The sequence below is a fragment of the Notechis scutatus genome, chromosome 2 (genome assembly GCF_049901735.1).
Source record: "Notechis scutatus isolate UNSWTSFEM ecotype Mainland chromosome 2, rNotScu1.2, whole genome shotgun sequence".
In the NCBI taxonomy this organism is placed as follows: domain Eukaryota; kingdom Metazoa; phylum Chordata; class Lepidosauria; order Squamata; family Elapidae; genus Notechis; species Notechis scutatus.
In genome coordinates, this window is record NC_142010.1 from 251,060,420 (window position 1) to 251,076,670 (window position 16,251).

Below are 16,251 nucleotides of genomic sequence, written 5' to 3' on the forward strand. Positions count from 1 at the left end.
CATGTACCTGTGGTTACCAAATGGTTCTTGCTATAAAGTACAGGATGATATATTTGAGCAGGGTAATTGAAAGACTTGAGAGGTATTTTGGAATGAATGAATGGATATATATCTGAAGTTCGGGTTACACAATAGATTTTTAAATGCAAGCCTAAGACGCTTGAAGAACTTCTTTAAAAGTAGAAGCTGTAAATATGGAACACACATATTTATAAACACTTTTATTATACCAAATGAATTGGTAAGCCAGAACTGGGTTCCCCCTTGAGCAGAAGAATAGATTAATAGAAAAACTGGTTTTGATAGCATTGTTCAGAGACAGCTATGATTATACCAGCATAAAAACCTAGTAAATACATACATAAACTTGATTACATAGAGTAAACTTGATTACATAGAGTGCAACCAACTGATAAAAAAGTACAGTGATCTATTGTTAGAGATTTAGTAAACATTTTGCCTTTATATGAGGTGGTGATGTCAGTGATGCTTTTGATGAAATTTCCAAATCAGATTGGAACAGTACAGTCAACAGTGATTTAATTAGAGATTGAATATTAACATGCCCAGTTGCAGCCCAAATTTTATTTCAAAGAAATAGGCCACAAGATTGTGGAATGTTTATTTTGCAGTTATGGCAATAGATCTTGGCTACTTTTCTGCCTAATTTCAGACAATGTGAGAAGTTGGCTGCTATTTTCTTTAACATTTGGCGAAATGATTAATGTATTCACAGCTGAGCTGCTTGCAGTTGAGTCCCCAAAAGAATTATGCTTCCATGATCCTGCTTATTTATCTAAGATAAATGCAACAATAGAGGTACTGCTTCAGGCTAAAATGACCATAACTATTAACTTATTAATAAATGGAATAAATACTTAATAATGTCATTTGGATTGGAGAGGGAGGGAAGAAAAAGAGAGACAGTGGTATGTATTTATCCCTTGACATTTTGGCAATGAAAAGCAGAGTTGTCTTGACATGCTATTGTGGTATTCTCTCAGATAATGCATTTCTCAAATATTCTTATCTTCCTCTGTTACCATCAACACCTCCTCCTCCTCCTCCTTTTTTCCTGCACCTGATGATTTATCTAACAGTAGCTATTTAGTGTGATAATGGCGTTTGACAGATTGAATACAAACACCATTGTCACACTCCAAAGCTCCAGCAGGAGAGAAATCTCAGAGGAATGAAATATTCATAACAGTCAAAAGGACCTGTAATGAAAAGAAAAAGGGCCAATGATCAAAAATGGAATAAAGACAAGTGGGGAAAAATATTATCAACAGAAACAACACCAATTTTTAAAAGAGAGCGGTTTGGAATAAATTATAAACTTAACATCAGTGGCAATGTTGGTAAATTATTTTACTTCTGTTTTTGTTTACACTCTTTTCATTTCTTCCTTTTTATTGTTGTAAAGCCACCTAGAATAGACCCACAGCAAGATAGGCAGCAAATACATTTAACAAACAAACAAATAAACAAACAAACTCTTCAATGACTTAAGATTTGCCTGGTACTGAATGGGCTTCTGTGTCTGTTCTGATCAAAGTCACTTTGTAGCTGTTGAAGAAAAAAATTATGGTATGCTTGTCAAAATTTCTGCTTAGTCAACTTTCTTTGTCAACTTTTCTATTGCACTTTTCAACTTACTCATTAAATCACTAGAACATAGCAACTTAAAACTCACTATATTCTAAGAAGTTTTGGAGCTACATGCTAGACCTCAGAACAAGAGATTTTGAAGAACCCTGATGGAAAAGAAGTCTATGCAAGGTCTTTAAATCTTGAAGGAGAAATCCGAGGTCCCGTGAAATGCGATGTTGAGGAGGCTATTATAAATAATTCCAACAAAAAGGGAAAAAATGGAAGAAATTTATTGATACATGGAGAGCTCCCTAAATGTTGTTGTGGAAAAGGGACACATATAAGAAATGGAAGGACAAAAACATAACCAAAGAGGAATTTGAGGCAGACTCCAGAAACAGTAAGGACAATGATAGAAGGCCAAGTATTCTGAATGATTTGAAGCTTGCAAGAGGTACCTAGAAAAACTACAAACGAGTTCTTTGGCTATGTTAGAAACAAAAGGGGAACCAAAGTGATTGCATATACCACTAGATGGATTCGCAACTGGCTGGCAAACCGTATTCAATGAGTAGTCCTTAATGGGTCTAAGTCTACATGGTGGGAAGTAAGCAGTGGGGTGCCACAAGGTTCCGTCTTAGGCCCAGTACTCTTCAATATCTTCATTAACGACTTAGATGAGGGAATAGAAGGGGAACTTACCAAATTTGCAGATGATATTAAGCTGGTAGGAATAGCTAACACCCAAGAAGATAGGCTCAAGATCCAGATGGATCTTGACAGACTAGAACACTGGGCATATCTAATAAAATGAAATTCAATATAGAGAAAAGTAAAGTCCTACACTTAGGCAAGAAAAACCAAAAGTACACATATAGACTGGGTGAAATCAGGCTCAATAGCAATAACTGTGAGAGGGAACTTGGAGTCTTAGTGGACAACCAGCTAAATATGAGCCAGCAGAATGCAGCAGCAGCCAAAAAAGCTAATGCAATCCTAAGTTGTATTAACAGAGGGATACAGTCAAGATCAAGGGAAGTACTAATATCACTCTATAAAGACTTAGTAAGACCACACCTAGAGTACTGCCTCCAGTTTCGGTCACCACATTATAAAAAAGATACAGAGAAGTACAGAGAAGAGCAACCAGGATGATTAGGGGACTGGAGGCTAAAACATACAACAAACGGTTTCAGGAACTAGGCTTGGCTAGTCTAGTAAAGAGAAGGACCAGGGGAGACATGATAGCAGTGTTCCAATATTTGAGGGGCTGCCACAGAGAGGAAGGGGTCAAGCTATTTTCTAAAGCACCCAAAGGCCAGACAAGGAATAATGGATGGAAACTGATCAAGGAGAGATTCAACCTGGAAATAAGGAGGAACTTTCTGGCAGTGAGAATAATCAACCAATGGAACAGAAATTGCCCTCGGAAGTTGTGGGAGCGTCATCAGTTGAGACTTTCAAAAAGAGTTTGGACTTCCATTTGTCAGAAATGGTGTAGGGTCTCCCACTTGGGTGGGGGGTTGGACTAGATGACCTACAAGGTCCCTTCCAACTCTGATTATCTGTATCAGAGTAGCCCTGGGAGGAGAAACTGGCAATGGTGAGAACTTCTGAGACTTTCATTTCTTGGAAGAAAAATGGAGTCGGCCATGGTGGAACTACAATTTAGGATAGACAAGGAGAGGGTAAGAGTGAACTCAACTAATTTAAATTAATGCAGTCCTTCAGAGTCACATGGATTATATTGCAGGCTCATTTATTTTATTTATTTATTTTTATTTATTTGATTTGTCAATTGTTTACAAGATAATAAGTATAAGCGTATACTCATTAAATGGGGTGCAATTCACTTTAACAACTGTCTTGTTTAACAATGGAAATTTTGGCTTGAACTGCAGTGGTAAGTTAAGGACTACCTGTAGTATGTTCCTAGCATCATCCCAGCATTATTTTGTTATAACAATAGCACTAAAAAATCTCTGTAAATTGCTGGTGCAGAAATGACTCTACTGCAGAACAAAAGGGAAATCTCATGAAATAGAGGTGGCTTAATAGTGTTTCAGCAGGAGTGCCTATAATCAGATTCAACTACATTTAAGAAGTCAGAGAAGTAGAATCTTGGCTATTACTAAAACTGGATCTCCTAGGGGCATTCAATTTTTATTGACAGAGATTTTTATACTATAGCTTTTAGTGGTAACATCAAGAGATAATTGGAAATTAGAAAAAGAATAAAAAGGGAAAAATGGAAAAGTCAAAGTCAAAGAAAGGGGGAAAAAAAGACAAAGAAAAATAAAGAAGTGACTTCTGATCTTTGCAGCTGTTACAAAAAAAATGGTTATTACCCTTTCCACCCTCCCAAATTACATACCTTCTTCCCACAAGTAACTTTTTTTAATCAGTACATTCTGAAAGCACCAATTCATTTGTGTCCATTTTCAGCAAAATAACAGTCTATAAAGACTTTTAAGTCTCTTATAAAAATAGTTATTTTTTCCTTCCCAATCGCTAGCCATCACCGAGTTATTATATAGCAACCTAATGATGATTGGATGATGCTTGAACAACTATCTCTCAATCTTTGGAACTTTAAGACATGCATAGCTGGCTGGGGGATTCTGGGAGTTGAAGTTCACACCTCTTAATATTGTCAAGGTTGAGAAACAAGAGTAACAACGTCCAGTCTAACTACTATTTTGGGTTTGAAGAGAAGTGTAATACCAGGGAGTATAGCTTTTGGAAACAGAATTACAGTATAAGTTTAAAGGTATATATTTACTACCTAGAGAACCAGTTTGGTGTAATGGCTATGGCACTGGAGTAGAAACTAGGAGTCTGTGAATTCTAGTCCCACTTTGGGTAGGAACGAGAAATCAGTTGGTGAACTTGGGCCAGGTGCTCTCTTAGCCCTAGAAAGCAGGCATTGTGAAGCCACTTGTGAAAATACTGAACTCAAAGACACACACACACACACACACACACACACACACACACACACAACTTAATTAATGAGCATTACCTTCTTTCTCTCTTTCATTATTGTTTTGGAGTTTTGTTTAGTCTCCGACCTTAATATCAACCCAGTAAGCATATATAATCAATAAAAGCGAAGGTGCATTTAAGGAAACTTCCAGGATTTTTGCTTTGAATGGGTAATCCTCAATTCTCTTGACCCACATGCTCTGCAAACAGAAGAAGAAAGGGTTTTTTAAAAAACTGAAGATAAAATCTTTAGTATCCTTTTTACTTTTACTTTCTTTTTAAAAAATCCCACTTGAAGATGGAGCAGTTTTCTTTTTGCTTTTTCCATCTGCAACACTTATTTTGCTTTTCATTCGAATTTCAATAGTCCTTTGGAAAATAAAATAAAATATAGAACAGTCTTTAACCAGGCTGATTAAAGCGCTATTGTGAGGAGAGGCCATTTCGAAAATAATTAGTTTTCACTAGGAATCGGCATTTCCTTTTAGTAAAGGTCCACTTTTTATCCTTTTCTTCAGGAAGAAAACCCAGGAGATGTTTTGTTAATCTTTTGAGAAATAAAATAGGGAATTTATCAGGGAACTGAAAGGTAATGTTATCTCGCTATTGTTGAAAGCTTGGCTTTCAATAAAGTGGAAAGTCTTTCTTCTCCCTGCCTGCCACGTTTGATTGAATGCTTCTGAAAGAAAAATCAAGATAATTGAAGATAGTTTGGTTGAGAATCAAAGACTGAATTAATAAAGACATTCAACTGACTCAGAGGAGAATGCCCTAATAATGTTTCACCCCAAACAACCATTGGTTTGCATGTATGCATACGAGCTTTTGTCTGCAAACTTAGCAATAACTTATAGTGAAATTACTGACAAAACTCAGTAAAAAAAAGAACATTTACTCTGAATGCTGAAGGTACCAGATTAAATTCCCAGGATATCCAGGTAAAAAGAAATGAGTTGCAAACAACTTGAAGAGCCACCACTAACATGTAATGTTAGATTCAGTGAAAAATCTGGTGTAATGTTCAGCCAGGTGTTTTGTGTGTGTGTTCTGGTGAAGAACTAGTCACGTTCCTGGCTTTTTTTTTTTTTTTTTTAGCCCCTGGCTGGCATTTAAAACCTGGAGTCAAAAATGGGAAAGCAAGGTGTATCAATCCAGCCTTCTCTACCTCCCCTACTTAGTACCTTCCGTTGAGTTCGGTCAATCTCCATAATTCCCAATCAACAAGATCCTTGCTTCCTGGAATTTATGCGCAAAGCATTTAAAGAACATAGCATCCAAGGGGGCTGTACTAATTAATTAACAGGGGAAAAAAATCAGTTTTCAGTCAGAATCAGCTTCCAGTTAAGAAGGTGCAATCCTCCAGCCGTATTCAAGATTTTCCAATTTTTCTCCCATTTTTTTTTCTCAGCACTTTTCTTTCTAGTAAGAATCATTCTATAAAGCCTTAATAAGACCAGCCTAGAATACTGCATCCAGTTTTGGTCATCACATTATAAAAAAGATGTTGAGACTCTAGAAAAAGGTGCAGAGAAGAGCAACCAGGATGATTAGGGGACTGGAGACTAAAACCTATGAAAAACGGTTACAGGAATTAGGCATGGCTAGTCTCGGGAAGAGAACGACCAGGGGAGACATGATAGCAGTGTTCCAATATTTGAGGGGATGCCACAGAGAGGAAGGGGTCAAGCTATTTTCCAAGGCACCTGAAGGCCAGACAAGGAATAATGGATGGAAACTGGAGAGATTCAACCTAGAAATAAGAAGAAATTTTCTGACAGTGATAACAATCAACCAGTTGAACAGCTTGCCCTTGGAAGTTGTGAGAGAGTCATCACTGGAGGCTTTCAAGAACAGACTGGACTGCCATCTGTCAGAAATGGTGTAGGGTCTCCTGCTTGGGTGGGAGGGGAGTTGGACTAGATTGCCTACAAAGTCCCTTCTAACTCTGTTAATCTAATCTAAAAGGAGGATCTGATGGAAAACCTGTTCAGTGCCTTTGGACTGACAGTACTTGGAGCCTCTTTCTTACTTATTCCCAATGGCCAAAATGTATTTACAAAAATAAGGAATGAGGCTCTTTTTCTCATTTCCAATTTACAGCATTACTACAGTCCCCCCTCAATCACATGACACAGGACTTATCCAGTTTTGTGTTCTAAATAGGCTTGTGTCAATGTTTCATGTTGTGGAAAAGCAACAGCTTCATTCAACACCAAACCATGTATTATATAAACTTCATTATTCTTTCCCCTTTCTGGGAAAATGGTGTTCATGTGGCCTCTGCAATTTTGATCACTCATTATTACATTGAATGGAGATGTGTTGGGTAGGAGATCAACCAATCAGCATTCCCACCATATCCTAAAACCCACCCATTCACCTCCCGTACAAGAAAAGATAATCTATCTTACCAGCCAGTCTAGTCAGCAAGGAGGATAAGTAGTAAATCACCATGCTTGAAAGATATGAGTAGTGCTGAGCTAGGCAGCAGATCTTTTATAACCCACCTGTGGAAAGTAGGGTACACTGTGTACACAAGCAGGAGTGTCCATGGAGCCTCAGGGTCAAAAAAAGCCAAGATGTGATAAAAATCAACCACGTGATAAAAATCTGCCTGGTTTTTAGACATGTTGCCCAATGCACACGTCTAGTTTCTTCACATAAAAAAAGAGGTAGATAAGTAAGTTTGGGAAAGGAAGTTCTCTTTGGAACAGACAAGTTAGAATTAGGCAGTTATTGCTGCAGATAGCCCAAGTCTCAATAATTATTTAGAAAGAAATTAAGTCTCCTTTTTCTCCTTTAGGATCCTAGACCATAAAAAGGACCGTATGAGCTGGTAGAAAGTCATAGCAAGTATAGTTTAGCTTTTGAGAGTATGGGTGTTAAGCTGACTTTTATATAGGCAGTCACCAAATCCAGGTTCAGCACTATATGAATCTTTTCCACCTGGGTCATTTGTTACATTTCTCTGAACTGGCACAATATCTGTAGTTCTTTTGGAGTCAAGGAGAAGCCAAACACAAAGATCTGTGCACTTGAATCATGTATGTGTGTGCTTGTATGTGAGCACATGTAGAGGTTCTAGCTTGGCCGTCTGAATAAGATGAAGCACAGGAATAACGGGGAAAAACGTCATAGACCTAACCTGTTACCAGAGGAAGTGATGCTGTTTATTTATGGCATTTTCAAAATAAGGCTGATAATAGATAACAGATAATCAGAGTTGGAAGATACCTTGTAGGTCATCTAGTCCAACTCCCACCCAATAAGAGACCCTACACCATTTCTGACAGATGGGAGTCCAATCTCTTCTTGAAAGTCTCAAATGATGGCGCTCCCACAACTTCCAAGGGCAAGCTGTTCAAATGGTTGATTGTTCTCACTGTCAGAAAATTTCTCCTTATTTCCAGGTTGAATCTCTCCTTGTTTAGTTTCCATCCATTATTCCTTGTCTGGCCTACTGCTGCTGCTTTAGAAAATAGCGTGACCTCTTCCTCTCTGTTGCAGCCCCTCAAATATTGGAAGATGTCTCCCCTGGACACATCTGGTTGGCCATTGTCTGGCACTGTGGATTGGCCATTTGCCAGATCTCATAGCACTTTCCTTATGTTCTTATGAGATGAATGCAAGAGATAAACAGAATTACTCATTTTATGTTCACAAGAACTATTCCCAAAATTGGGTACCTCTTAAATTTCCCAGAGGTCTTAAGACAGAAGATTAAAGTGGGACCTCAAAAATGTTTCATTAGAAAATGTGTGGGAGAAGTCCAGCTGAATAATAGCTAATAAACTATCCTGCAGATTCTCCAAGAATGGCCGATGTTATCATTTGTAGTGTGATGCCATCTCAGAAGCCATTGTGTTCTAAAAATACATAAACAGAACCTGTGAAATATGAAAGTAGAAAAGGCTGGACAAGCAAATTTAGATAGAGGATAGCTAAAGTGAAATGTATCGGCTCTATTTAATATCGCTGTGTATCCACTTTGTCACTTATTGAAGAAGTATTTTCTGTTAGCCGTTTAATTCTTTTTTGAGATTTTAAGAAAAAAAAGAACCAATTAAATGTCTATCAATAAGCGACAAAGTGGATGCACAGAGATATTAAATAGAGGTCTAAAGAAAGGTACAAATTAAGGACAAGAATTACAGAATCCACTTTAGAGATCAGCAGGGATTAGATCCATTTGCTGGAGCCTGCTGTCCCCAGATATCTTGGATTATGGAAAATAGGAAGAATGTACATTAATCAGCCATAGTGCAGTGAGAAAATATATTATTTGTTCCTCTGTTAAATTGATAAAATGAACTAAATGAAACTACACCTTGTTGCTGCTATATCATAGTAAATTATCTCAATGAAAATATTAAAATGTTTGGGAAGGAGGGGGCAGAAGGCCGAACCAGCAATGAAACTAAGCTTTTTTTAAAAAAAAAATATGAGATTTTCTCAATTCTTTCCCCTAGTGTGGAAATCGGTTATTCAAAGGAAAGCAAGCAATAAATGAAGGATTAAAAACATGTTTTGTTGATTTATCGTTATTTCAGAATTGTGTGGTTGCAAGATGTGCAGCTGGAGAAAGAAAGGGTTATATATAAGTTTAGAGTAGAAGTCTGCAAATTATTGCTGGTCATTTCTGGACATCAAAAGAATCTTTTCATCAGGTTCTTGATTTCCCTCTGGTGGAATTTTGGTTGAAAGAATGATGTGAATGCAGAATAAAATTTTCTGCTCAATCCATTGGAGACAAAATACCAATGAAATACATTGCTATCTTTGGACTGCACAGAAAGAAATATATGAAAAAGCTTCTTGTTATCATTTATACTGTAGCCTGCAATGAAAATATCAAAATATGCCTATTATAATCATCCCTTTAATTCTGACAATGACTAATCAGTTAAATTGCTTGTTAATAGCACAACTGTTTGTTTTTTCTATAGCGAGAAATGAGGCAATCAGGGTTTAGTTCTACCATAACATTGGCAGCCAGCAGGAAGGGAGGGAACAGTTGCTGGGACTTCATACAAATTCCTCCTTTTTCTTTCATACATGGGAAATTCCAATTTGAGATTTTTCATCTATGGAGGAAAATTTGTGATCTTGCAAGAGTTCACCTCCCTGGTATCTGGTCTATGGAATTAATTTTGTTTCTCTCTTTAATCACGTTTTTATTGACAAAAGGTCCACTGAGAAATTGGGCTGAGAATATTTCCTTCCTTCCTTCCTTCCTTCCTTCCTTCCTTCCTTCCTTCCTTCCTTCCTTCCTTCCTTCCTTCCTTCCTTCCTTCCTTCCTCTACTGCTTGTTTGTGTAACCCCCTAAAGCAATTAGTATCAGGACAATAAGCAACCCTATAAAACCATATAGGACAATTCGATAAATATCTCAATATTATTTTGCTACTCTTCACTAACAGAGGAGAGCAAATTGTTTAGCCTGCAAGTCCTTTTGAAGGAAACAAACCCATTGAAATCACTCACCATTCCACATAACGCTGTACGATCCTATGATTTTCATCCACTGTTAAAGGTTTATGGCCTTAACACATTTTCTCTCCAAAAACAAGTGAGTGTCGTCTGTCTCTCATATAGGTGGCTGTACATTTACAGTATTACGGCAGGAGTTCAAAGTGTCTGTTTCGAAAAACTCAGCTCTGCCTGGCCTTTATGGGATCCAGGACTTTTAAATAAACAAACCGCTCTGATAAGTCACATTAAAATATTGATCCTTGTGGGATGGTTCTCAGCCCTGTACATAAATGAGGGCTGCTAGTTAGACATATGGACAGACACACAAGCAATAGCAACAACAGTGACAATAATATTCCCACTCTTTGCTTAGGACAGTTTTAGAATAACTTGAGGGAAGAAATAAAAAAAATAAAAGATAAAGTGAGGCAATACAGAAGTACTTCCAAGGAAGGTAAGCTGAGTCTTCAAATACCTGTACATAAAATATGTACAGGTAAAAGATAACAATTGCAGGTGTTTCATGTTCTGAGATGGAAGCCGAGAAGATTAGTGGAATCCTTCAGGTGACAACTATAAAAGGTGTATACAAAATGTTTTATGAGTTGACTAGGCCCAGGCTAATGACGGCATGTTAACTTCTAATAAATCCTTTCAGGTTTTGGGAGTGTGGCTCGAGCCTCATGATTTAATTGGGGTAAATGCCGAAATCCTGACATCAGGTGCATTAGAGCACAAATTTTACTTCTAGCCATTCTGGCAACCTTTTCGCTGACAGTAGAAAGGGGCCTTATTATTCTTATTCCACTTGCTGAAAAAAAATATAGACTATACATAAAGCATTTTTAAAAAAATATCCAGATGTAAATCATTGTTAGGTCTAGTCCTCCTCTTAGAATTATTTCTCATAGTTTCCATTCTAGTTTTACTTTATGACATTTTTGTTACAGTTGTTAAGTGACTCATGCAGTCATTAAGTGAATCATGCAGTCATTAAACAAATGTGGCTTCTCCCATTGACTTTGCTTATTGGAAACCAGATGGGAAAGTTAGAAAGGGTGATCACATGACCCCAGGACAATGCAACTGTCATAAATTCACTCCAGTTGCCAAGTCCCGAATTTTGAGTGACCATGGGAATGCAATGGTCATAAGTGGGAAAAATAGTCATAAGTCCCATTTTTCAGTACCCTTGTAACTTTGAACAGTCACTAAATGAATGGTTGAAAGTCAAGGACTACCTGTATATAGACCCACAGGTCACCATAAAGGTCAACAAGATTGCTGAGATATCCCATGCAACTCTTACAGAAAACAATGCAAACAACAAGGAACAGCAATCTTAATAGTTGACTTGTTAAAATGCACAGCAGTCTTGCCGCTATTCTCTGCCATTCCTGTTTTTTGTTTTTTTTTAAAGAGAAATCTAGTTCTCTCATTAAACCAGCCGCCTCCAACCTTTGTGGCTTGGCAGTCCAGCTGGAGAGGGAGCGGCGGGCCGGTACTCACGCACTCCTTGTACAAGTACATGGGCCAGCACCCATGTGTGCAGCTCGATTTGCACAAGTGGCAGACCAGCATGCACACATGTGAGTGCCCACTGGCCCTCTGCTTGTGCAAGTTGAGCTGTGTGTGCGTGCACTCTGGCCAGCCACTTGCGTGGCCCAATTCTAAATAGGCCATGGCCCGGTGGCCTATTTAGAATTGGGCCACTAAGTCAGTGGTCACCACTGGGCTGGGGACCACTGGTGGTCCACGAGAAAAATTTGGTGGTCCGCAGAGAAATGTCACCCCCAAAGCACCCCACAAAGCAATTAATTCAGGCAGCACGGGAACACAAGGCTGTGCCACCCTCATGGCCTGTGGGAACACAAGGCTTGCATCGCTTGCATTGCGAACAGCATGAGGTTGTGGGGGGGGAAAGGGTAGAGTGGGGGAACTCGCCCCATGTGCCTGACCTGGCCACTGGGCTGCTTCTTTCTGCTTCTTTCTTCTGCTTTTGGCTGCATGCAAGGAAACCAGCAAAAGTCTTTCTCTTCCCCCAAACTCCACCAGAAATGAGTCTTTGGGACCCTGCAAGGCATCCTGCTCCAAGAGACTGCGCCGGCATGACAAGTCTCACAAAGACTCATTTCTGGCAGAGTTTGGGGGAGAGAAAGAAAGACTTCTGCTGTTTCTGCTGCTTTCCTTGCATTAAGCTAAAAGTCTTTCTCTCTCTCTCCCCCTGAGAACAGAGCTGGAGCTGGTATCTTGCAATCCCAAATAAAGAATGATCGATTGGTAGGAAAATGGGGTGGGGAATTTTCCCGCAGACTTTTTTTGGGATTTTCCCAGGGTCTCTGGTCCGCGGGATATAAAATTATGAGTTTGGTGGTCCCTGAGGTCCAAAAGTTTGGCGACCCCTGCTCTAAATGGTCTCTCACAAGAGTACTGAATGCCAGTTTTAAAAAAGGTTTAGCATTGTTCCACTAGGACGAGGAATAAATATTAATAAAGATCTTGCCCAACTCAGTCATCAGAAAGTAGGCCCCAACAAACAGACAGGAGGAGGTGTTCGCAGCAGCCAATAGGAACTGGGCAGTTGCTATGTCACAACCATCATTGCTGCCAAAATGCTAGAAATTGTGCACTCAGCAAGTTGGGATTGGGAGACAGAAAGTATCTGATCAATATGACATTAACTAAAAATGAAGTTACACTGCCCCAGGTATGCACTGGGGATCAGCTGAAGGTAGCCTCCTGAGGACACGTCCTTAAAGCACTGTTTCTCAACTTTGCAACTTAAAGTTCACTCAACTTCAAGTTGCCAAAGTTGAGATAATAAAGAATGGTGAGCAAAGCATCTTTGACAAGCCAGGAGGAGAAGAATGTGTAAATGAGCCCTAAGAGAGGAGGCCTACTGGTTTTAAGTGTCTTGGACCAATACCTCAGTGGAAGCATTGGGAAGCATCTGGGTGTCCTGGATGGCAACTACACGAGAATTAAACATAGATGAGAGGCAATATTTTCTGCCTTGACAAGGGATACAATGTGGATTTTTAATTGTTTTTCTATATGATCTCTTTGGCCTTGTGAAGTATGACCACACTATATTAAATGAACCACTGCGTTAGCATCTCAGGATGGAATCAACCCAACAACCCAGGCTTGTTATTAGAAAATTGTATTTTAGTTCTAGAACTTTGAAGTGTCGGTAATATTGGGTGAGGGGGTATTTGCTTTGTTATCTTTGAGTCATTGTGGATACCTGGCAAGTGCCTGGACATGTCTCTGCCGTTTTCTTGGCAACATTTTGAGAAGTAGTTTGTCCTTGCCTTTTTCCTGGGGTTGGGAGAAAGTGACTGGTATAAAGTCACCCAGCTGTCTTCATGCCTAGGGCAAGACTTGAACTCACAGTCTTCCAGTTTCTAGCCAGATGCTTTAACCACTAGAATTCTTTATAGAATTCTACACTACACTACATGAATTTTAGAGAATTCTACACTACACCAAACTCTCTCCCACTCTAATTTTTCTTCCCCATTTTTCTCTGATGTTTCTGGCTTGTGAGGGGTAATTTTCCTGACTGGGAGGATTAATCTTAGCAACAAGAGAAACCACTGTAAGGAAGAGGAAGAATTATACACGTCAGTTGGAACCACAGAATGTAAAGGTTGGAAAATATTTAGGCTGCTGGTCTGAGCTCAAAGCTTGGCAATTTGGTTGCACGTTTCATCATCATAGTAGAGACCATCCACTTTAACCCCCTGCCAGCTGCAGGAATTCATTTCTACAGCTTTCATTACAGATGTCCCTCCAGCCTCTCTTTAAATACCTTGATCAGAAGAGTCCCTCACCTCTCAAGACACTCCGCTCCATTGTTGAAAAGCTCTTACCATTACAAATGCTTCCTGATGTCCAATCATTTTTTCCCCCTAGTAATTTAAACTCATATCTTCTCCAGGTTCAATCTCCCCAACTTATCATGAATGGCATGTTGCCATCTTGGTTATTTTCTTCCACATTCCAATTTGTCATGTTTTCCCCTAAACGTCACTGCTGTACCTTTTCAATCAGTGATTTTTTTTTTTCAACCATAGAAATCCATATGCAATATTTATTTATTTAAAGACCTATCTAAATATATTTCCATTTAAAAATGGAGCAATTTGGACAAGCTCTCAATACATATTTTGGAATCCTGAGCTGGTTATATTGGAGATAAAGGGAACTGGAGCATCAGCACATCTGGATGGTTGAAATCCAGGCCTATTGCTGAATATTAAAACTGTCGGCCAAGGGAAATTACACCATGTTATGCAGCAATAGTCACATTAAAGTTCTGTTGGATGACGAGATGGAAGACTGTCAGGGTATGGAAGTAATATTGAGGTAATTGTTGTTGGGGAAAACTGGAGGAGGGAAGGACATGTATGCAGCCTTGAGTTCCTAGAGACTTTCTGGGATGGGGATCTAACAGATAAATAAATAAATATGTTGTGTATCTGTGGGTTTATGTGAATAGGCCACTTCTGTGGCCAGGAATAAAATCAGGAATATTGAGAGTACATCATGGTTTATTTATAGAAAGGATCAATTGCAAAAGTTGGCAAGGATGAACAACCAGGATCAGAAATACAAGGAAAGTTGGTCTACAAGAAGAACCCATGAAAAGCAACCATTCCAGCAGAAATGTTTGTTTTGGTATTGGTGGTAGTTGTGGTAAGATGATTTCCTTAAAGAACTTCCTTCATCCTTAAAGAAGGACATCTTGAGGACAGAGAAAGAATGGGACTTTTTCTATCTCATCTCATTCTTTGTGTCCCCTTCTCCTGATATTTTACATGAGAAAAAAATAACAACCGCCACTACCAAAGTTGGCATCTCAAAAACTTCCTTTGGTAGAACTTTGGCCAGTCCAATTAGACTCAATATGTTTACCGTATTTGCCGGCGTATAAGACGACTTTTTTGCCCTGAAAAAGATGCCTCCAATTGGGGGTCGTCTTATATGCCGGGTCGTCTTATACGCCGGCAAATAGTAATTGGGAAGCACTGCGGCTGCCCGCGGCTGAGGCACTTTGCGCACCGTGGAAATGAATCCCGTGAAGCCAAAAGGAGCAGCCAGCCTTCTCCCAGCTCCCAAGGAACGAGGCTCGCACCGCCCAAGCTCCGCTGAGGTATCCGGCTGGGGCTGTCAGGAGTTGTTACCACTGGCGCGGCTCGCGCAGCTCCAGTCCCGCGTTGCCTCGGGAAGGGAAAGGCAAAACCAGGAGCCTCTGCTGCCATTGCAAGCGCCGCCAGCGCTCTTCCTTTTGCCTTTCCTTCCCGAGAGCAACGCGGACTGGAGCCGCGTGGAGCCGCGCCAGCGGTAACAACTCCTGACAGCCCCAGCCGGATACCTCAGTGGAGCCCGGGCGGTGCGAGCCTCGTTTCCTTGGGAGCTTGGAGAAGGCTGGCTGCTCCTTTCGGCTTCACGGGATTCGTTTCCACGGTAGACAAAAGTGCCTCAAAAAAAAAAAAGTGCAAAAGTGGAAGGCGTGCGGAAGAGGGCGAGTATATAACAAACTATATTTTGAGTGGAAATGTTGGGGGTCGTCTTATACGCCGGGTCGTCTTATACGCCGGCATATACGGTAGTTCCCTTCTTATTACTAGTGAAAGACTACCATGGGGATTTCAATGGAGATATGGTAGATACACTCTTATTTTCGGGGGGAAATGGGGAACCTTTATCATATGCAGAGAGGACCCTGTCTGAAATCTAATTTAGTACTTTATGTGAAATCTCAAGTAGTCATTTTTTCCCCCAAGGCAGAAAATAGCAACCATTGTTTTCATATCGCAGAACAGATGTGAAATCAGATATCACCTTCAAAAACTAACTCTTTATAAGGGCATAAGCTTTTGTAAACAGCTTTATCCAATGCAGAAAACAGATTTGTTGTATGTTGCCATTCATTAACTGGGCTCTGTCACACACTTCCATATTTCAGAGTTTTAAGAATGGATTCCTAGTTGCTGGACAATTGGGCAAAAACAATGGAGAAAAAAAAATCTTACCGATGTAGATTATTGGTGGAGGGCATTCAAGTGAGACTTCTGGACTTGGACCTCTCCTGATTTCAAAAAAACTAGAGGTGAAGTAACCCTTAAATGGGGTCCATAACTAAGAACTCTTCTACTAAATTAGATCTGTGGACCCTCCAAACCAGTTTATGG

The 16,251-nt window shown here is 39.6% G+C and overlaps 1 long non-coding RNA gene across 1 annotated transcript; it reads right to left on the minus strand.

Annotated features, from left to right (window-relative positions):
- Positions 1-1,350: 1,350 nt before the first annotated feature.
- Positions 1,351-10,246, minus strand: LOC113411315 (uncharacterized). Its single transcript, XR_003370764.2, has 3 exons — positions 10,064-10,246; positions 4,616-4,778; positions 1,351-1,569 (listed from the first exon to the last, which is right to left on the minus strand). It is a non-coding gene; the product is annotated as an uncharacterized LOC113411315 (long non-coding RNA).
- Between the last annotated feature and the right edge of the window lie 6,005 nt (positions 10,247-16,251).